Source organism: Apodemus sylvaticus, chromosome 9, assembly GCF_947179515.1.
Source record: "Apodemus sylvaticus chromosome 9, mApoSyl1.1, whole genome shotgun sequence".
Taxonomy (NCBI): Eukaryota; Metazoa; Chordata; class Mammalia; order Rodentia; family Muridae; genus Apodemus; species Apodemus sylvaticus.
The window spans coordinates 61,377,417-61,401,935 of NC_067480.1; positions in this window are offsets into that span (position 1 = coordinate 61,377,417).

The following is a 24,519-nucleotide window of genomic DNA, read 5'->3' on the forward strand; positions in this document are numbered from 1 at the left end:
AATAGTATGGATCTGAAGCAGCAGGGAGGTTTGGAGGAAGCAAGAGCTAAAGAAGAAGTAGTAACCATAATCAGAATATATCATAAGAGAAGATGTGTATTTTAAAAAAATTATTTATTAAAATAAAGGAGAAACAAGAGAAACAAAATCTAGGCTGAAATGTGTGAAATAGAAAATTTAAAAATTAAAAAGATTTAAATGAACAATTAGTCTTTTGGAAAGATTGATTTATTGACAACTTTTAGCTACATTAAAACAGGGAAATAGGGAGAATACTCAAATTAATATAAAGAAAACAGAAGAAAATCATCATGAAAAATAGTGAAAAAATTATGAGACTCTCAGACACGCTTGAAAATTTTATATTCCACTACACATAATATCTAAAAGAAATACTTGAATTTATAGGTGCATATGACTTTCCAAACTTATATATAGATAAAGTAAACAATTTTAATAGACCAACAATAAAAAATGGACTAGAATCACTACTTAAATTTTCAGTTAAAAAAGTTAAAAGCCTAGTGTTAGATGTACCCAAGAAATGTTTCCCTCAGGCCTTCAAGTTATTAAAACCAATAATGCTCAACTTATTCTATAAAGTAGAAAAGGAAGAATACTTCTAAATTATTTTTATAGAGACAATATTCACTTGATATCATAACTGAAAACAGAAGACCAACAAAAGAGAACTACTAGACAAACGTGTTCAGGAATATAGGTGAAAACTTCACAGCACAATATTTGAAACACAAATCAAGAACATGCCAAAAAGATCATTCCATGATCAAATCATCTCCATCCCATGGATGTAGAAAGGGTTCACACATATAAATAAAAAAAAATACAAGCCAAAATAGAAATAGATTCAGGGACAGAAACCACCTAGTCATCTAAATAGATTCAGTAAAGTCCATTGATAAAACCTAACACTTTTCATAATAAGCATCCTGAAAAAATCTAGGAATGCAGAGGAAGCACCTCAATATAATAATTAATAATAATAATAACAATAACAACAACAACAACAACAACAATTTAAAAACTGTAACAAGTTTGTATCCGGCACTATGATAAGGAGAAACAAATTTTACTACATTCAAAAACAAGAGAAGGATAAACACTGTGTCCTCTTCTGTTCAATATAATGCTGGAAATCTTCATGAAAACTATAAGGCTGAACAGGGAGATAAAGTGGATACAAATATGGAAAGAAAGACTTATGGTATTTTTATTTGTAGACTATATGAATATATACTAAACAATCCATCACAAAATGCTTACAGATGATTAACATGTCCAGTAATGTTGCAAGGTACAAAATGTATAACAAAAACAATCAAATAAAAACTAACCAACCAAACAAACCAAAAGCAGCAGCCTTCCTATACAAGACACATACCAAGAAAGAAATCAGGGAAAAATATCAATTCAGAAAAAACATCAGAAAGAAAGTTCTTGTAATAAGTCTACCCAATAAAGTTAATGAGTTGCACAATGAAAAGGTAGAACTCTGAAAGGCTACCCATGCTCAAATAGATAGGCCTGCAACCCCTGCTCCTGTGTAGACAGACAACACTGAGATACTACAGAGTACATGATTGTGGGGGAAGAAAGGAGGAGAAATAGATGAAGTATTTGAGGGAGGGAACTACTAGACAAACGTGGGCTAGATGGGTTTCAATCTAATCAATTTGGGCTATTGATTAGATTGAAACCCATATGCATATGAAATTGTTAAACACTAAGAAAGAAAAATAAGAACTCATTTCATGATTTGCAAACCTTTCTAATTTCATGGAGAACTTTTGAAATTTCTGACATTTCGTTTTTTATTTCTTTTTAACATTCTTAAAGGTATACAACATGAAGGGGGTCAGAGGATCACCTAAAATATCAAGGGGATGGCCATGTATTTTCAGACATGTCTTCAGTCCTTCTGCCAAACTCAACCTTCTAGTCAGACAATATATATCTGTGACCAGGATAACACAGACAAAACTAGAGCACTCCTTAGTCATATCTGAACATAGACACAACAAAATACTCACCTAATATAGTATAGCAGAGGCTTAAGCAAGAATCTTCCAAACTAATGTGTGATAATCATTTATTGGCATCAATAATAGTCACAATGTGCTCTACTACCTACTATATAAGATTTTGAACACATGTGATATGAAACTCTAATGAGACTACTGGGATGGAAGTGTTGGAATACATTAGGGGCAGGGAAATTGGGCAAAGGAGAGGTTGAGTAAATTCAAGCAAAGCAAGTTGTGTACAAAAATGCTATAAAGACAACTGTTACATGGAGTATAAAAGGGAAATAAGTTTGCAAAGCTCTTTGTCTTTGAATTGCTTTCTCTTAATGACAGCAGATTATCCATTACAAAGTCATCTTTCTTAAAACTTTATTCAACCCAAACTTAAAATATTCAAAAAGTTCTTCAAAAACACTTTCTAAATACACTCTATAGTTCCCATTGCAAAGGCCTTCTCTCTCCCCCCTCTGCTCTCTCTCTCTCTCTCTCTCTCTCCCTCTCTCTGTGTGTGTGTGTGTGAAAAGCTTAATTACTTTCCTGTTTCATTCTTCTGTATAATATGGACAAAGTTTAAGAGTCAATTGCCAGCACATCAAATGTGAGAACTTTACATAAAATCCTGGAAGAAGATAGTATATGAAGGTTGAGAATCTAGGGAGCAGATGTCAAATTGATCTTCCCTTAACATTTAAGAGTTTCACTCCAGAGAATACTGTAACTTATTGATTAAATTATCCAATTCAATAAGAGTATGGAACTAGCAACAGGAAAGCTGTTTCTGTATACTCTGTTTAAATTACAATTAAGTTTCCAGTTGGAGCTCTACAGAATATGGTAGAATACTTATAGAGATGGCATTTGCCTGGTTCTATTTTAGAGCTCCTTAGCAATATTACCTTATAGCAACAGCTGTTCAGAACACTAAGATTGTTTTGTTTTTTTTCTTCTACTGCTTGGCAAGTTGAAAAACTGTAAAATGTTTTCAGTTCATTTCAGGTTCAGGTGTGCCTAGGAGCAAATATCTTCTTGTAGGCAGAAGAGAATGTACTAAGATTGCAAAACACAGACTCTAAAACTAAATGCAAATGCTGTTGGTTGGAAACCCCAACAGGGAGTTCATTGCCAAACAGCAGACATTAGAAGATCAGAGTGAAATAAGCCAGAGTAAACATCCCGGGGTGCAAAACTAGCGCCAGCTCACTGAACTAGCAACAAGATAAGTGGATTGGCCAAATGGGGCCAAGGGAAATCCTAAGTACATTTGGAAGTCAGTAGCTATTCACAGGTTCATGGACACAACATGGGAAAAAATGTGTCAGAAAAAATAAATTTAGCCACAAGGATAAAAGCATTTTAGAGGATTTAAACTGACAACCAAAATATATACATCTGCTAGGATTAAGGATATCATACTGCCTTGGTTGTTAATACCTAAACCTCATGAAGTTCTTTAAGTGTTCTTAAAAGTAATATATTGACATAAATAATTGCAAAATTTAAGAATTAGCAATATGTATAAAAGGAACAATTTCATGCATGTAAGCCATTATAATATATACATACATACATATATATATATATATATATATATATATATATATATATATATATATATATATATATATAAAATATTATATTGGCTATCAGTATGCAAAGTAAAAGCTTGAATTTTAACATTTTAAATAATAGCTACAGCACCCAATTCAATTATTTGTGCTGAAGCAGGGGGAAACTAAAAAGAATAAGCATGTGATCTAATTACATGAGCTTCTCTCCCACAGAAGAGCTATTTATAAATACAGTAGATGTATTCTTTATGGGATGCATGTATAAACTATAGGAAATATAAAAGCATCCATGGAAGAAAATTTTAACAGCTTATTTTTTGGATAACAATTATCAATTTTGCCTAAAAGGCTTGCCATGCAAGAGACCAAGTATCAATAATCTGCAATGACCAATTTGATTGCCATTTGAAACAAGGAACAAATGTTTCATTAGGTTAAACAACTGATTACAGTAGACTTTTCTACTATCTGTAAAGTTATTTGTCTTTCACTAATTAATTTGTATACACATTGAGAACATCATAGATTTAAATCCTCCTGTGGTAAGCTTAAAGCAATGTCTTAGCCAATTAATATATCCTAACAAATTTGAAAATCATTTAGAGTAATTTAATTATCTTTTCTTTGAATTTTTGGTGTCAATTCCTTTAGAATACACTTGATATATTACCTTTAAATCTTTTCCAGAGCAACAACTACTCCAAAAATTTTAAAGCCCATTGTTAAGAGCAAAGAGTCAATTATTTATGCAAATACAACTCAAGTTAAGAAAAGGTACTATTCCTTCAAATGACTGTCAACCCAACATTTAAGAGCTCATTTTGGGGCTGAAGAGATGGCTCAGCAGTTAAGAGCACTGATTGTTCTTCCAAAGGTCCTGAGTTCAATTCCCAGCAACCACTTGGTAACTCACAGCCATCTATAATGAGATCTGACACCCTCTTCTGGTGTGTCTGAAGACAGCTACAGTAAACTTATATATAATAAATTAATAAATCTTTTAAAAAGAACTCATCCTAGATTGCCTGAACAAGACCCCTTAAGGCAAGGCCACAAGAGATTTGTACCCCAGCCAGACTATTGGCCTTACAAAGGAACAATTGCCCATACAATCATATTCTTTACATTATCAAAATAGTAATGGTTTGAGAATGATTTTATATTTTTAGAAAATGTGCACATCAAATTGTAAAGACTTATTCTCATTGTCTTCAATTTTTACCTGTACCACATAAAGGTGTTAATTCTAGAGGATTTAATCAATTATTACAAATGAATGGTACTCATGTTTCTGAATTTAGAAAATAAAGATATGTGAATGTGACTAATGATACATTTTCAGGCTTTCTAGTTGCAAGTGATCTAACAGGAAAAGCAACTAAAAACACTACGTTTGTTTTCTATGCATGCATAGTCATTGCCTACACTATTGTCTATGCTCTGTGTTCCAACTTAGATTAAAACAGAAAATGGAACTGGCTATTTATTACAGTCATCAAACATTTGAGATGTTTGACAAAAATTTAACAACAGTTTAATTCTTTATAATTCTTAAGGACAAGGTATTGTAGAAATTTAAAACAATATCTTCTTTAAAAAGGGGGAATTATATGCCCATGCATATTATTTAAATCATGCTTTTATATTTTTAAGAAAATTTTAAAATTTTTATGAGGAACTCCTTGCTGAGTGTCTATAACATCCTACAACTAGGCAGACTCATGCCTAGGTGAGATGGAAGGATTCACTTATTGGCATATGGCATGATCCTGATCAGTTATTTATGTTTGTGTTTTTTCCACAGAATGATGTAGAAGCATGCTAGCTGCCAGAGTGATTGGTGTGGCATGCTGAAGATAATGATGACTGTGGGCTTGCTGAGTGCCCTGACAGTGGTGACAGGAAAGCTATATTGGCAGTATGTTCTCAACCCACATTTACTTGCCTATGTCTCAGATTAGATAAACTGCCTTACTTCATGCTTTTAGACATTGTGGGAGAGAAAACAGGGAGATTGTTAAAAACTGACTTAGAAAAATTAATCTAAAGGAGGAGTCATAATGACTCTTTCCTTTAATGTCATCAGTTATTCTGACTCAGTCATGGACTGGCCTAGAAATAAATCCAATATTCGAGATTCCAGTTATGAAGATGGCTAATAAACTTTATCAGTCAGATTATCTAGCATTTACCTATAAAAAAAAAAAAAACAGCCCCTCTGTTGATTCTCAAAGCCTCTTCCCACATACTGAGAAGTCAGGCTTGGTGTCTGAAAGTTGCTAATTTGTAACTGAGTTGGATACCTTGGGACATCTGCAGACAAACTAATCCTGGTTTCCTTCTAAATTCTGACCTTGTATTTTAAGCAGACTGGTTGTTTCCACCCAGGCTCACCTGGATTGAAAACTGGCATGTCTGTTATGGTGGTCTATCAACCAGCTTTTCAATTTATTTATTTATTTATTTATTTATTTATTTATTTATTTATTTATTTATTTATATTGAATTTACTCTTCATTTACATTTCAAATGCTAAAACCCTTCCCGGGTTCCCCCTCCCCGAAAACTCCCAACCCCACTTTCCACCCACTGCCTCTCCCACCTCCCCTCCCCAATCCCCTCAATTTTTCTTTTTGGGGCACATATCTAGCCTTCCCCTGACCAAGGAACACTCCTCCCACTGATGCCCAACAAGGCATTCCTCTGCCACATTTTTGGCTGAAAATATATGTACCCCTTGGTTGATGGTTTAAGTCCCAGGGAGTCCTGGGGTATCTGGGTGGCCAACATCCTTGTTCTTCCCATGGAGCTGTGAATCCCTTGAGCTCCTCTGGACCACCCTTCAACTCCTCCATTCGGGACCCCACGCCCAGTCCAATGGTTGTCTTTTTTTTATTCCTGTGAACATTACAGGACTTTGGTATTCTGAAAGAAGCTTGAAGGTACTGGAGGAAGTGAGTCAGGCTTTAAGTAGAAGCAAGAGGCTTGATTATTGCTGGTATCAAATAATTACCTTGATAGCTAGCACCACTGCCTCTACAATGGCCTTGACACAAAAAGTTAAGACAGACAAATTTTGTTAATCATTTAGCAAAAAATGTTACTAATGTTCTGAGTATTCAAGTAGATTTAGATAGGCATTTGGAGCAACGGAGCAATGGATTGATACTTTTTAGGATACCATTCAAATTATTGGAGAGCAGGTCCAGGGTTAAAAAGTAAGAAGTCATATCAAATGCCATGCTAAATACCAACAGACTAGTGTTACTTTTAAAGTTTACAATGAAGAGTCACTATAATCAGGAAAAATTCAAAGACACTTGCAGGGTGTTTGACAACAAGTCAACTCCCTGGCATCAAAACCTATACAAGTTTATTATCATTGACTCAACTTATCAGACAACAGTCTTAATGACCCCACTGTAGGTGGACCTCCTCTGGAAGCTATATAGAACTCAGATCTATGCATGTCCACTTATGAGTGGACAAGGGCACCAGTGGGAGATGCAAGGCAAAGCACTGCAAGGGGAGGACCATGTTTTCTGCCTCTAAGTCCCTGTCAAGCAAATCTGGTTGCATAGCGGTTGGTGTTTAAAAGCGTTCCTTAGAATGACAACCAACAAGGAAGCCTAGACCCTCTCCTCCCTGAAGGACACCATAAAGTATTTAGGAGGACCAGGTCAACTCTGCCCCTCCATGGCTAATGTCCACTGTCCTTTAAGGGATGACTGTCTACTTAGTTGTTACCTTCTCATCTTAAAACTAATAAAAAGGTGAGAATGTTTAAGATCAAAAACTCAGGAGACACCAGGTGCTGGCAAGGATGTGGAGAAAGAGGAACACTCCTCCACTGCTGGTAGGGTTGCAAGCTGGTACAACGACTCTGGAAATCAGTCTAGTAGTTCCTCAGAAAACTGGTCATGATACTACTGGAGGACCCCCCATTATACCACTTCTGGGCATATAACCAGAGGATTCCCCAGAATGTAATAAGGATGCATGCTCCACTATGTTCATAGAAGCCCTATTTATAATAGCCAGAAGCTGGAAAGACCCCAGATGTCCCTTAATGGAGGAATGGATACAGAAAATGTGGTATATTTACACTATGGAATACTACACAACTATTAAAAAAACAACGAATTCATGAAATCCTTAGGCAAATGGGTGGAACTGGAAGATACCATCCTAAGTGAGGTAACCTAATCACAAAAAAACACACATGATATGTACTCATGATAAGTGAATATTAGCCCAGAAGCTCAGAATAGCCAAGACATAATTCACATAACAAATGACATCCAAGAAGAAGGTAGGAGAGGCCCCTGGTCCTGGAAAGGCTGAATGCAGGAGTGTAGGGGAATACTAGGACAGGGAAGCAGGAGGAACCGGGGGGGGGGGGGGAAGAGGGTTTATGGGCCTTTGGGAATGGTGGAAGCAGGAAAGTGGAAATCATTTGAAATGTAAATAAAGAATACATCTAATAAAAAAAACTAATTAAAATGGAGGAGATATAGAGAGCCTTATTTTGATGCCATGCCACCTGGCATGAACTTATCATTGACCAAAGTGAAGTTCCTCTCCCAGCCTTTGAGCAGGAATTCCTGTGTTAACCATAATACCCTCCATCTAGGGTAGAGTGCTCAGACCAAGGTGAAGTTCCTCATTCTTCCAGATCTACAAATTCCTGAATTAAGTAGGTGACACACCCAGCTTCCTGAGCAGTGGAGCCAACGCTCAGTGAACAGTCAGAACAGTTGCCCTGAACATGCCCTGGAAGTTGGGGGAAGGTTTTCCCTCCACCTTTATATTTGGAGCCCCTGCCCTCATTAAACTTAGAGCCTTGATCAGAAAAAAGAAAGTAATATATTAATATTGAATATGCTTTGCCACCAAGCAAGATCTCTAGCTCCAGGAAAGGGTTACATGTAGTTCAGTAGTTGGAAAAAAGGAGTCTCTCATGTTATTGTCATAGGTATTGGTTGTTTTCCATGAAATCATGATAAGAGTCTATTCTTGAAGATTGACACTTCTCATTGAAGAAGTCAAGCTGGTTTCTAAGTAGAGTCCTACTGATTAATGTCCTTGCCACTACAATGCATTCTACATCCTATCAGAGGAGATAGGTATCCACAAACCCAGGTACAAAGCCTGCCATCTATAAAAGTGATCAGCATGCCTGACATGTTGGTGGAAGCATAGATTTTATTTGTAAAGTCTGTTCCTCAAGAAAGCTCATAGCTGGCCCTTAAGTGTCCAAGAATGAGAGACTATATAGGCCAACGACCTAGAATAAAACCAAACACTAAAGGAAAATAATAATAAAATGGCTTCCAAATGACATTTTACTATACCATTCAGCCATCATTTGAGCAGCTTCCTCCTGATAAAAATGGGAAACAAAGCAAAGACCCACAACTGAGCAATTCATAAGGAATGAGAGATTTGGTAACAGTCAGTCCTCAATGGAACATCTTTATCAAGCCTTTCTGCTCAGGGATTGTACATCTTTTTGGAAGAGTTGTAAGAGCCCAAATGGATGGATGGCCCAAAGAAATTCTTTCCTAGAAAAACAGAACAGAGGCACACAGGAACTCACAGAGAATGTAACAATAGGTACAGGGCCTGCACAGATCTGTGCGTCATTGTGTCTTGGAGTAGTGAGGATTATTGGTTACAACTTGACATCTCTAGTCAGGAATTTATCTCCAATTGTCAACTGTTTGCAAAGGAGAAATTAGTTTTCTCCTGTCGTATTAAATATTAAAAAAACACACACACACAGAGTACAGGGTTTCTTCCCCAACTTGATCATTGAGCCTTTATAATTGCAATAAGCCCTAAACAGCTGTGTAGCTGCCTACCCTCCATGCTGTTAGAATCTACTATCCTAATAATAACCCTGAATTATTACTTATTAAGTTTCATCTTGTTTGCCCTTAGCTCCAATTAGGTAGCCCTCTAGGCCATGTTTTCTTGACTCTTATCAATTGTGGCTTCCTTGCTCCAATCCTGCACATTCTTCCTTTACCTAATCACATCTTCTTCTTTCTCCTTTTCCTCCTCATGATCATCTCTGACCCAAGCCAATGAAACCTCAACCTCACCTATGTCTTTTTCGCCCACTTATCTTTATCTAGTAATCACAGTTAACTTGTGCAGAGTTGTTTATCTAAAGTCTACATGTAGACTCTGGGGCAAACAGATTTAGGGGCTCAAATTAACATCAAAATAGAAACAAATTCAGGCTAACTCACTACATTTTTGAGAGGAGTTTCACTGTGTAAGTTAACCACAATCAGGTGTAGGCCCCAAGCCAAGTCATAGATGGCCAAAAAGAAAAAAGAAGCTATATTGTATGTCATTTTGTCTACTATGCCTTTGGACATTTTTATCTTATTTTTGCTTCTATATTGTGGCTTCTGATTTTGTGTTTTAATGGGATGTGTGTGTGTGTGTGTGTGTGTGTGCGTGTGTGTATGTGCATCTGTGTGTGGGTGTTTTGCATTTTACATTTTTATTATGATTTATTTGGTTTTTTATTGTTTTCTAAAAAATGGGTAGATAGAAAGGTTATGGCAATAGTTAAAAGAAAGGGGAAACATAAGCAGAATATATTCTATGACACAATTAAGAAGTTTAAAAATCATACATTGGGAGTTTAGATCTAAGGCAATTGACTATGATGAGTAGATTTAAAACTTTCATGCTTACTCACTTACTCTTTATGGATTTTTCTATTGTTTGACATTGTATACATATAGACAAACAACCATTTTCTCAAAAAATTTTGTCCTTGTCTCAATGTCCTTGGCTACATTCTGCCTGGAACAGAAAATAAAGTCAACATATGGCTCATTCTTTCGGGTTTTATGTCATCACATTTCAATGGAAGCTACAGTAACACATGGAAGAATAAGCAACACATATACTTTTGTAATGCTTTATATTAACTTTTATACTCATGCATATTCATCAATGATTGTTTTCTTTTTCTTAATGGGTATTTTCTTTATTTATATTTCAAGTGTTATCCCTTTTACAGTCCTCCCCCCAAATACCCTATTCCATCCCTCCTCCCCCTGGTTCTATAAGGGTGTTCCTCAAACCACCCACCTACTCCCACCTCCCCACTCTTGCATTCCCTTACACTAGGGCATCAAGCCTTCAGAGGACCAAGACCACTTCTCTCATTGATACCCAATAAGGCTATCCTCTACTACATATGTGGCTGGAGCTATATGTCTCTCCATGTGGGTACACACCTTGGTTGGTGGTTTAGTCGATGAGAGCTCTGGGGTGTCTGGTTGGTTGATATTGTTCTTCTTCTTATGAGGATGAAAACCCCTTGAGCTCCTTCAGTCCTTTCTCTAACTCCCCCATTGTGAGCAACATGATCAGTCCAATGGTTGTCCACAAGCATCTGCCTTTACATTTGTCAGCCTCTGGCAGAGTCTCTCAGGAAACAGCCATATCAGGCTCCTGTCAGCAAGCCATTCCTAGCATTCATAATAACATCCAGAATTGGCGATTGTATATGGGATGGATCCCCAGATGGGGCATTCTTTGGATCGTCATTCCTTCAATCTCTACTCCACAATTTGTCTCTGTATTTGCTCCCATGAGTACATTGTTCACCCATCTAAGAAATGATGAACTCACACTTTGGTCTTCCTTCTTCTTGAGTTTCATGTGGTCTGTGAATTGTATCTTGGGTATTCTGAGCTTTTGGGCTAATAACCACTTATCAGTGAGTGCATACCATGTGTGTTCTTTTGTCATTTGGTTACCTCATTTGGGATGATATTTTCTAGTTCTATCCATTTGCCTAAGAATTTCATGAATTCATTGTTTTTAATAGCTGAGTAGTATTACATTGTGTAAATTACCACATTTTCTGTATCCATTCCTCTGTAGAAGGACATCTGGCTATTATAAATGAGGTTGTTATGAGGATAATGGGGCATGTGTTCTTGTTATGTGTTGGGGCATCTTTTTGGTACATGCCAAGGAGTGCTATAGCTGAGTCCTTGGGTAATACTCTGTCCAATTCTTTGAAGAAGCATTCTGATTTCCAGAGTGCTTGTACCAGCTCACGATCCCAGCAACCATGGAGGAGTGATCCACTTTCTCCACCCTTGACAGTATCTGCTGTCACCTGAGGTTTGAACTTAGCCATTCTGACTGCTGTGAGGTGGAATCTCAAGGTTTTTTTAGATTGGCATTTCCCTGATGACTAAGGATGTTGAACATTTCTTTAGGTGTTTCTCAGCTATTTGAGTTTCCTCAGTTGAGAATTCTCTACTTAGCTCTGTTCCCCATTTTTAATAGGGATATTTGATGCTCTGGAGGCTAACTTCTTGATATCTTTACATATATTAGATATTAGCCCTCTATCAGATGTAGAATTATTAAGTATCTTTCCCAATATGTTGGTTGCTGTTTTGTCCTATTGACAGTGGCCTTTGCCTTACAGAAGCTTTGCAGTTTTATGAGGTCCCATATGTTGGTTCTTAATCTTAGAGCATAAGCCATTGGTGTTATGTTCAGAAAATTTTCTCCTGTGCCCATGTGTCCGAGCTTCTTCCATTCTTTCTCTTGTAATAGATTCACTGTATCTGGTTTTATGTGGAGGTCCTTCATCCACTGAACTTGAGCTTTGTACAAGGAGATAAGAAGGGATGAATTTGCATTCTTCTACATGCTGACCTCCAGTTGAACTATTTGATGAAAATGCTGTCTTTTTTCCACTGAACACTTTTAGCTGCTTTGTCAAAGATCAAGTGACCATAGGTGTGTGGGTTCATTTTTGGGTCTTCAATTCTATTCCATTGATCTTCCTGCCTGTCTCTGTATCAATACCATGCAGTTGTTATCACTATTGCTCTGTATTCCAAATTGAGGTCAGGGATGATGAGTCTCCCCAGAAGTTCTTTAATTGTTGAGAATAGTTTCTGATAACCTGGAATTTTTGTTATTCCATATGAATTTGCAGATTACTCTTTCTAACTCTATGAAAAATCCAGTTGGAATTTTGATGGAGCTTGTATTGGATCTATTGATTGCTTTTGATGTCCTTTTTACTATATTAATCCTGCCAATCCATGAGCATGGGAGATATTTCCATTTTCTGAGATCTTTGAATTCTTTTCTCACAGACTTGAAATTCTTGTTATACAGAACTTTCACTTGCTTGGTTAGAGTCACACCAAGATATTTTACATTATTTATGATTACCGGGAAGGGTATTTTTCCCTAATTTCTCTCTCAGCCTATTTATCTTTTGAGTAAAGGAAGTCTACTGATTTATTTGAGTTAATTTTATAACCAGCCACTTTGCTAAAGTTGTTAATCAGGTTTAGGATTTCTGTGGTAGAGTTTTTGGGGTCACTTAATTATACTATCATATTCTCTTTAAACAGTGATATTTTGAATCCTTCCATTCCAATTTGTATCCCTTTGACCTCCTTTTGTTGTCTTTCTAGGACTTGAAGTGCTAAACTGAATATGCAGGGAGAGAGTTGGAAGCCTAGTCAAGTCCCTGATTTTAGTTGGATTGTTGTACTTTTTCGCCATTTAATTTGACGTTGACTACTGGTGTGCTATATTTTACTTTAACTATGTTTATGATGGGCCTCGAATTACCAATCTTTCAAAGAATGATTCTTTTTTATGTAGGTCAAATTGACACTGTCTGCTTTAACTTGGCAATTAAAATTGTCAGCCCCATCACAGTCCACAATCAAATCTCTCAAATTGATTTAGTAGTTCTTCTTACATAATTCCATCCATCCAGGCAAGGTCTGGGACCACATGAGTGCTTACTTTATGGTAGGGGAGAAGAAATGAGCAAAAATTAAGGAAATGCCACTGTTCACCATGGACCTGGATGCAATAGAAAAAGACACAAAGAGGCAAAGGGACCTAATTGGTAAGGATAAGGCCTAATCTTCCTTTGGGATCTGTATAAAGATAATTTTTTTTTGAAACAAGTAGGATTTTAAAGCAACATCTTTTATCTCTGTCTCACAACTACATTGTTAAGATCTAAATATTGTGTAGTATATGCTTTCTTAATAAATAATGCATCATACTAAGTGAGGTAACCCAGACTCAAAAGGTGAATCATGGTATGCACTCACTAATAAGTGGATATTAACCTAGAAAATTGGAATACCCAAAACATAATCCACACATCAAATGAGGTACAAGAAGAAAGGAGGAGTGGCCCCTTGTTCTGGAAAGACTCAGTAAAGCAGTTTTTGGCAAAACCAGAACGGGGAAGTGGGAAGGGGTGGGTGGGAGGACAAGGGGAGAGAAGGGGGCTTATGGGACTTTCAGGGAGTGGGGGGGCTAGAAAAGGGGAATCATTTGAAATGTAAATAAAAAATATATCGAATTAAAAAATACTAAAAATAAATAAATAAATAATGACACAAACAGTGTAATGATATAGTTCTGTTGATGTCCATGGTAGTTTTTTATTATTAAACATAGTTGGTGTTCTACTAAATCTTAAGACTATAAAGTTTCTACAATGAGGATCAATGGACATAATTTTTTAACTTTTTTATTAGATATATTATTTTTTTACATTTCAAATGTTTTCCTGTTTCCTCTTGTTTCCTCCAAAAATACCCTATCCCATCACCCATAACCCTACTCCCCAACCCACCCACTCCTGCTTCCCTGTCCTGGTATTCCCCTATACTGGGTCATTGAGCCTTCTCAGGGCCAAGGGCCTCTCCTTACTTTAATGTCCAAAAAGGCCACCCTCTGCTACATAGGCAGCTGGAGCCATTGGTCTTTCCATGTGTGCTCTTCAGTTGGGAGTTCAGTCCCTGTGAGTTCTGTGGGTACTCGTACAATCACTCTGGAAATCAGTTTGGCAGTTTCTTAGAAAATTGGACATAATACTACCAGAAGACCCAGCTATAAGACACCTGGGCATATACCCAGAAGATTCTCCAACATGTAATAGGACACATGCTGAACTATTTTCAGAGCAGTCTTATTTATAATAGCAGAAGCTAGAAAGAACCCATATGTCCCTCGACAGAGGAATGGATGCAGAAACTGTGTTACATTTACACTATGGAATACTACTTAGCTTTTTAAAACAATGAATTCATGAAATTCTTAGGCAAATGCATTGAGCTAGAAAAAGTCATCCTGAGTGAAGTAACCCAATCACAAAATAATACACATGGTATGCATTCACTGATAAGTGGACATTAGCCCATAATATCCTGGGAATCCATCCCATATACAGTCATCCAAGTCTTGTGGATGCCAACAAGGGCTTCCTAATAGGAGCCTGATATAGCTATCTCCGGAGAGGCTCTGCCAGTACCTGACAAATACAGAGGTGGGTGCTTCAGTAAACCATTGGACTGCAAGATCCCCAATGGAGGTGCTAAAGAATGGACTCAAGGAGCTGCTGGAATTTGAAGCCCCATAGGAGGAACAACAATATGAACCAACCAAATGGGCATAATTTTATTAAAATATTGTAAGAATTAAATTCACATAAAAATATCAATGTGAAGTTTCTCTTTTTTCTTATTTTGCTATAATGCAATAATGTAGCTAAAAATGAGAACTTTCAATATTTAAAACAAACATTTTTCAAATGATTATGTTAAATATGTCCAAAAATGTCTAGATAAATAACCTGTAATTACTTCACATATAATTGTGGAGATACTCATTTTTATCTGAACTGCTGTACTTCTATTCAATCCTACTTTCTAAATATTTTCTTAGAAGAGTAATTTTTTTTTAATTTCTCCACTCTCCCTAAAACTTTCACCAAACAAAGCTATATTTATCTATCTCTAGCAACAAAAGAATCTGAAAATTGTATAGTTTGTTCACTCTTGAGCTACCCAAATGAAAATTTTTCATGGAACATGCACTTAAAAAAAAAACCCTTTGAATACACTGAACACCTGCATTCATAATTAAACATTTAATGTCTGTAATAAATATACCTAAAAATTGTAAATGCTTTTCTGTTTAGGATGTAAATAATATTTTATCAATAATAAAATAATTCATTGTTTCGTAACTAAACTAACTCTAGATGATTTCAATCACTTTTAATATAATTCTATATGTTTCTTTTAAAAATTGATCCTAGTTTTTTCCTAATATACTCAAATTTTTACCTCCCTCCACTGTTTACAGGTGTTTTTGAGCATAAAAAGAGTACTCTGACACCTCTGTTATTGGATAATTTTCCTTATCCTATCTCCAAAAACATAAATATCCATCTAGATTGCTAACAAATTAACACTGTTTTTATACTCTGAAAATATTGCTTTTTTGTTATCATAGGAAATTTTATTGTGGATCATATTTATCAAAATCACATGATCAGAACTGAGATTTATTTTATGTGCCACTTCTGCCACATGAAGAGAGTCCTCATCCTCAATCTTTGTTTGACTCTCCTGATCATGATTTATTTTGATGGCAAAGGTCAGTCATTTTCTACAGTGGTCATCAATCTGGATTTACCTGCTACTTTTCATGAATAAATTCAATTTATCTACTTCTAGCATGATTCTGTGGAAATACTTACGTTTCTTTGGCCTCAGTTATAGAGACTGTGTGTAATTCTCCTTTGCCTCAGTAACAGTGTTTCTATGTTTGATCATGCTTTTAAAGTGATATTTCTTAAATGTTTGAACCATAAAACTACTACCTTTTACTTTGTGAATTTTAAAAAAATTACCTTGATACTATGCAAATATTCATGTACTTTTTAAATATTCATTCACTAAGAATAGTATGTGTTGACTATTTTCCAATCGTACCTATCTTCTCTCTATATATAAATATATATCATCTATCATTGTCTACTATATATCATGTAATTATTTATCTGCCTTCTTTCTGTATAATTCTATCATCTATCTTACCATCTATGTGAATATGTAATCTATCATCTATCTACCTATTAAAGTAATAGCCAGTCCTCTATCTAAATAAGCAGATGGAGATATCATTGTATTTCTCTTTTAAAGAAAATCTGTCCCTTATAATTTACTAATATTTTATAGGTTAGAAATTATATAGTATTTATTTCATTTATGGTGAAACACAACTTGTTTTTATATAGAAATCATCCATTTTATGTATGTATCCATTCTTAGGATGTTTATACTTATATCTTCTTTATTTTGTGAATTTTTTTGAAATTTCAACCCCCTTTGAATACATTGTTATGTATTCAAAGTAATGTTATATATAAAACATATCACTTAAGGAACTTGAGAGACCACATATCATAAAAATTAAATTATGATTTAAAGGACTGTATAATAGAACAAAAATATGCCAAATTTTTCTCTTAAATGTGCTTTTTCAAAAATTTTCTTCTTTAAATGAGTTAAGCATTCAGGAATATTATGTTTCCTTATGAAATGAACATGTTCTTTATGTTTAGACTCATTGGAAAATGTAGAATTTGAATGTGAGTATGAGGCTATCTTCAGGAATAGAAAAATTATAATAACTTTAGCTTATACCTAAATTAAAATCATAATTGAAAAGTATTTAGAAACAATTTCAAGATAATACTTTTGCCATGAAAAAATTGACTAAAATTTACATTAAAGACAAGACAGTGAGTTCTGCCATGATATGATGTTAAATTAATAATTATGTTATTTCAATATATTTAAATATGAAAATTCATATATGTTAGTTATCTGATTTTTTTGCCCACAGGCAATATAAAAAACATGATTTTATAAAAGAATTTTGCTGAAGGAACAATCTATGAAAAAGTTTTGTTTAAGAAAATATGAATTTGAAGACAAGTGATATGTCAACCCACTTGAACCTAATAATAGCAGGACAGACTTCATTAAATTGATCCTTCCCTTGTTCAATGTCAAGTTTGGCATTTACTTTCACCATATGGTCCCCCTTACAATGTATTGATTGGTCACTAAATGGAAGACTTGCAGTTACTGTATTAATGAGAACTTTGTTGCCAGGGAAATCTCTAGAGAACTTCTAAGGTCCTCATGCACCTTTTCCCGTTTTTTTCTCAGAGCAGAAGTGCTTCACAGTGAAAGAAATGAGCAAGACTGATATACAGTCATATGGTCATAATTTGTCATATAAAATGAATCATTATTAAAAAGAAATGCAGAGGTACAGAGTTAAACAATAGGAAGAGGTCAGGGAATCCTGTGCAAGGATGGAGGAATGATTGTAGGAGTCGTCAAGAACACCAAAAGAAAAGAAACAGAATCAACTAATGTGGATGCATAGGGGCCCAAAGAGACTGAACCATAAAAAGGGATCATGTATGGGACTGACCTAGGCCCTCTGCACATTTGTTGTACAGCATGGTCTCCAGGTGTGGATGCCTAACAGTAGGAGCAGGGCTGTCTCTGACTCTCTTGCCTGCCTTTGAGACCGTAAGCTGCCTTGTCTAGCCTCAATAGAAGTTGTCCCATATCTTACTGCAAATTGATAGGCCAGAGCTGTTTGATGTCCGTAGGGAGCCTCTCCGTTTCTTAAAACAAAGGGAGCAGGAGTGGGTGTGAATGAAGAAGAGTTAGGGAGAAGGACTCGGAGGTGGGTGACAAGGGAGGAAAAACTGCAGTCAGGATTAAAAGTTAATTATTAATTATTAAGGCAACTTTAACATAAAGTATCATTACCCCAAATCAGTATATTATTATTTAAATTTCCCTATAATATGTAAAATAATGCTTATTAAAATTATAACTTGGATCTTTCTCTGCTATGAATATGTATATACATATAGAATTGATTTTGCATATGGGCTCATTAAATATACCATGTTATAGATAAATAAATACTATACTGGTGAAGAGAGGTTTTCATATGTTTCTAACTGCCTACTTTGAAAATGTTACAGTTACTTTCACTAGTTTTAATTTATTACCAAAAAATAACAGTAACAGTTTGTCTAGAAGAATTTCCTTGTGATTAAAAAGTTTGCCACTTTCACATACTGATTTTGAATAAAAAAATATAAATGAGACTTATTTTCACTTTTAAAACATAGCCTTTCAAGTTTTCACAGTGATCCTTGACTTTGTCTTTTGAGAATTCATCATTAAATCCTATTATGCATGAGTATATAATGGTTTACAAAGTGTTGATGTTTTGTTGGTTTGAATTTAATTTGAGAAATTGTCTTCTCTTATTTTTTAACTCCTTAACTTTAGAAGATTAGATAAAGACATTGATTCTTCATGCAGAGTCCTGCTGAACACCTGATAGTCATTTCCATTTAGAACCCATTGGATTCAATTTAGATTTGAACACCAAGGGAATACACCATTGGTAAGTAATGCCATGGCCCCAGATAAATATGCCTTTCCCAAACTGAGCTTACACTGTTGCAGCCAGAATCTCTCTTGGACATGGAGAAGGATCATGAATGCCTTGCTAATTTTCTTTCAATATATGTATCAAACTCTTCTTCACAGTGCCCCCAAGAGAAATTCCTGTAAGTCTTTTCCAGAGCAGAAATACATATCTTTTAAATGCCTAGTTACCTTTTCCACTCATTTCAGTACAAAGAGACATCAATTATCTTCATTTCCCTTTGATGACTTGAAACACTAGGAAGTTCAAGATAGGGGGTTTCAATTTCCATCTCCATTCTAAATTATGCAGGAGACATTACTTATATTAACTCTCTGTTTATTTCTCATAATATTATTTGTTCTCCCCTTTTTATTCAACTTGGTTTTTGAATTTTTATTTTGTATTAAACTTAAATATAAAAACATAAAATAATATGCAATTGATGTTGAGATATTTGTTAAGGGCTTTATTTGATAACTGAAGTTCAAATTGTTTCTCTTCAATTGATATGCAGAATGATATCCTATAGATGAAATATCATTTTTGAATATGCGGGTGCTGTATGGTAATGGACGCCAACACAAGTCTATGTCATAACCTTCTTTAGCATTTTCTATTTAATCTCCTTACCCCCAAACCAACATGTGTTTCTCCATGATCAACTTTTCTCCAAATATGATTTTGGTTGTCCCCATAACTATTTCTATGAAACACAATATAAAAGCACTGGACTTGATGGAAGCTAATGTAAATTAGTTCAGACAATGAAATTGATTCTTATCACTTACACCTGGCTCAGGAAATCAGACACTTTGATGAATACCCCATTGCCCTAAACCCCTCCTGGAATTTGGCTAATACAGCTGCATTCTTTTTTTTTTTTTTTTTTTTTTTTTTTTTGAGCCAGGGTTTCTCTGTATAGCCCTGGCTGTCCTGGAACTCACTTTGTAGACCAGGCTGGCCTCAAACTCAGAAATCTACCTGCCTCTGCCTCCCAAGTGCTGGGATTAAAGGCATGCACCACCACAGCCCAGTGACAGCTGCATTCTAATTTCAGCAGGAAGTGGTTACAGAGGAGAATATGTCCCTTCCTGTCCGGAAAAAAAGACTAGAATATTAGATTAGGTCCAAGGGCAAAATGGTTACCCATCTATTGGTATAGCAAGATTACATACCCTTAAAGTATCAGTTCTATCTATGCAAATCAAGCAGGTATAATTCATTAATAAACTATGTATAGTTTGATGCATTATAAATTTTGTTTACCCCCAAATAAAGAATTCAAAGATCCTATGAAAGATTTGATAGGGTCATATTAGACATGCAGAGAATGATGAACCAACTTTACTTTATATTAGACCTAAAAAAAATCCATTTTATTGTAAAGATAAACTAGGTTCATTCCTGCTTATCATTAAACCTCTTATTCTCAAAGATTAGGCTATATCTCACTTATGAACTTAACTATACTGGCTCTGTACTGCCTGTTCTAGTATTGAAAAAAAATCTTTGTTTCAAAATGTATTTACAACCATCTTGCAACCCTATCTTTACCTCAAAGTTTATATGACCATCTGTGACAACCTTATTATGGCTCGGTATTGTCAGGGATACTTTGTTATGCCTAAGTTCTAACCCTGTCTTTTTTTGGGCAGGAGGGGAAGAACTATACTTAGGACTAACTTGTCGTGTTCATGTTTTTTTTTCCCTGTTACCATGCCTATTATGCCCACCAAATTCCCTGCTTGAAAACTCCCTAGAAGTGAGCTTAAAAACCTAGTCTTCCTTACATACAACACTGATCTCTCAAACCCTGAATTAAAGGAAGTCAGTTCATGATCACAAATAAAATAGCTTGCTTTAATTAGTAGGTTAATTTAAATAATTTGACTGGGATGATTTGGATCAGTGGTCTACCTTTAAATTTAAAAACTACTTGACTAAGAGCCACAGACACTAATGTCTGCTAGAAGAAGAAAAATGAACTTTTCCCTAATTATCTAAGGATGGTGAGCCTCCTTATTGTTGTCTAATGCAGAGTGGTCACTTTGGAATCATATACACTCAAACAACGATAGTGGACTCAAAAGTTGTATTCAAAGGCTTGAAAGAGGGTATGCAGTAGTGGCTGTTGGTAGAAAAGTGAGAGTAAAATCATGCAATTCTATTCCAATTCAAGACATTTAAAAATAGCATTAAGGATCATATGGAAAACTCAAATATGCACGTGAATGAGCTAAAGAAATGAATTGAGGATCTAGACAAGAAACCTTACAAAATAAACTAAAAAACTAGTAACATAAGGGATAAATGGATTAAAAATGCAGCAAGTAACTTCCAAAACATTGCAGAAAAGCAAAAAGTAATTTGGAAAAGAAAGAAACAACATCATCAACAACAAGACAAATAAACAAAAAGAAAACAAATACATAACAAATAAAGCAAATACAGGGAAAAAGCAGCAATAAACATGACGAAGAAGAAGCATCAATTTCAGTGATAGAGGATATAATTCAGGCAATAATACATCGAGACAACTTAAGTACAAATAATAACTATAAATTTTAATTAAAACTTATATAATATCTGTAATATATTTAAGAGACAGAACAAAATATTCCATGGTATAAAAGACACTGAGAAAATCTTACAAGATATTGGTGATTTGTTCACTGACATTACAGTGGGAAATTACAAAAACTAGCCCAAGAATATACTTCTAGAGAAGAGAGACATTCAGAAATAACAAAACAAGTAGACATGTGTAGATATGTAAAAAAGAACAGGGAAAAAATTTGAAATACTGTAATGAAATTAATCAGATATTTCATCAATAGTCATAAAATCAAGAACTACATGCAATTATATATGTTTTATATATGTCAAGACTGAAATTAAAGAATGGTCATTTAAGATTGATGTACTGTGAAAATGTATCTTTTTTGTCTTTTATTATTTTTTAGAGACTAATAAAATATTTCAGATACAAGACACTTCAATTCATGACAACATAACTAGTATTGTAGAAAGTTCTCAATAGAACACCACAGAAAGAATGATCAGTGCTTTGTGTGCACAAAAATACAGTAATGAATTTATTTGGTGGGAGAAAAGATAAACAATATTCCAGAAAGGATGTGGCCACATCTAACACAGTGAAATAGTAATTGTATGTATACTAGAGGAGGGGGAAAATAACCAATAAATTACCAAACAGGAAGAGCAACAAATCATAAGAAATAATATTCTCTTATCTGTAATAACTCTAGGTTCAAATTCAACAATCAAAAGTTATAGATACTTGCACAGTGTAGTAAAAAGAGGGATAAACAATCCATTCTAATAAATTAAATTAGATATCAAAGCAATCCAAAAATGAAACATGAAAGAAATTTAAAAATCAGTATACAGTGACACTTGTACCTTTTAGGGTGGGCTGGTTTACCTTGGTCAGGAACCCTGCAGCCAGTCCCATAACACCCAGAGGGAGTGACATTTTCAGGTGCTCTAACACACTCAGGATCATAGGATCAGAGACAGGTGAGGAGAACATAACATCTGTCACAACACCACAGGACATAACTGTAACCAACCTGATCCAGGTATATAGGAACTCTGCTTGAACAATGGCACTGGTACCTTCCTGACTAGGCTGGTTTACCTTGGGCAGAAACTTTGCAGCCAGTCCCATAACACCCAGAGGAAGCTCCACTTTTAGGTACTGTAACACACCCAGGATCATAGGATCTGTTGATTATAAGATCCCAGGACCCCAGGAGCTTGGTAACCAGGGTCTCAGGACCCCAGAGGCAGTTTGACTCCCAGGAACTCTGACATACTGAGGACTTCAGGATTACAGTATCCTAGAATCACAGTAGGACACATACAGTTGTACTCTGAGGAATTCTGACACAACGAGGATCACAGAAAGGACAGACTCGTGTCAGATATAGCAAGGGCAGGTAGCACTAGAAATAATCATTGTCAGGAGGAAAGCCTAAGAACAAAAGCAACAGAAACCAAGGTAACTTGGCATCATCAGAACCCAATTCTGCCAATATAGCAAGTCCTAGAGAGACCATCACAATAGAAAAGCAAGATTCAGATCAAAATCACTTCTCATGATTATGATAGAAGACTTTAAGAAGGACATAAATAACTCCCTTAAAGATATACAGCAGAACACAGGTAAATAGGTAGAAGCCCTTGAAGAGAAACCCCAAAAAATAACGATAAAAAATGACAGTAAAACAAAATCAAACAGGTGAAGTAAATGAACTAAACCATCCAAGATCTAAAAATGGAAATAGAAACAATAAAGAAATCACAAAGGAAGACAACCCTGGAGTTAGAACATCTAGGAAAGAAATCAGGAGCCATAGATACAAACATCACCAAGAGAATACAAGGGACAGAAAAGAGAATCTTAGGTACAGAAGATACCATAAGAACATTGACACAACAGTCAAAGAAAATGCAAAAGACAAAAGGGTCCTAACACAAAACATCCAGAAAATCCAGCACACAAGGAGAAGACCATACCTTAGGATATTAGGTATAGAAGAGAGAAAAGATTCCCAACTTAAAAGGCGAGTAAATATCTTCAACAAAATTATAGAAGAAAACTTCCCTAACCTAAAGAAAGAGATACCCATGAACATACAAGAAGCCTACCGAATTTCAAATAAACTGGAGTAGAACAGAAATTCCTCCCTTCACATAATAGTCAAAACACCAAATGTGGTAAACACAGAAAGAATATTAAAAGCAGTACAGAAAAATGGTCAAGTAACATATAAAGGCCAACCTATCAGAATTGCATCAGACTTCTTACCAGAAACTATGATAGCTAGAAGATCCTGGACAGATGTCATACAATCCCTAAAAGAATATAAAGGCCAGCCTAGGTTACTATACCCAACAATACTCTCAATTACCATAGATGGATATAACAAGATATTCTATGGCTAAACCAAATTTACACAGCATCTTTCCACAAGTCCAGCTCTACAAAGGGTATTAGAAGGAAAACACCATCAGAATGAGGGAAACTCCATCCTAGAAAAAGCAAGGAGGCAATCTTTCAACAAACCCAAAGAGTATAGCCAATCAAATATAATTCCACCTTTTTGTAGTGACAAAGACAGACACTACTTCAGAATAGGCACAATTAAATAAGTGCATGTTTGAATCAAAAAAATAAAAAAGGAAGAAAAGAAAACAAATTTCCAAGCAAACGGCCCCAAGACACAAGATGGAGTAGCCATTCTAATATAGAATAAAATCAACTTTCATCCTAAAGTTAAGGAAAGATAAGGAAGGACACTTCATACTGCTCAAAAGAAAACTCTAACAAGATGAATTCTAAGTTCTGAACAACCATGCTCCAAATATAAGGGTGCCCACATTCCTTTAAAAAAAACACTTTACTAAAGCTCAAAGCCTACATCATCCCCCACACAATAATAGTGGAAGACTTCAACACCCTCTCTCATCAATGCAAATGGAAAGTAAAGTAGACACAATAAAAGAAACAGGAGTTA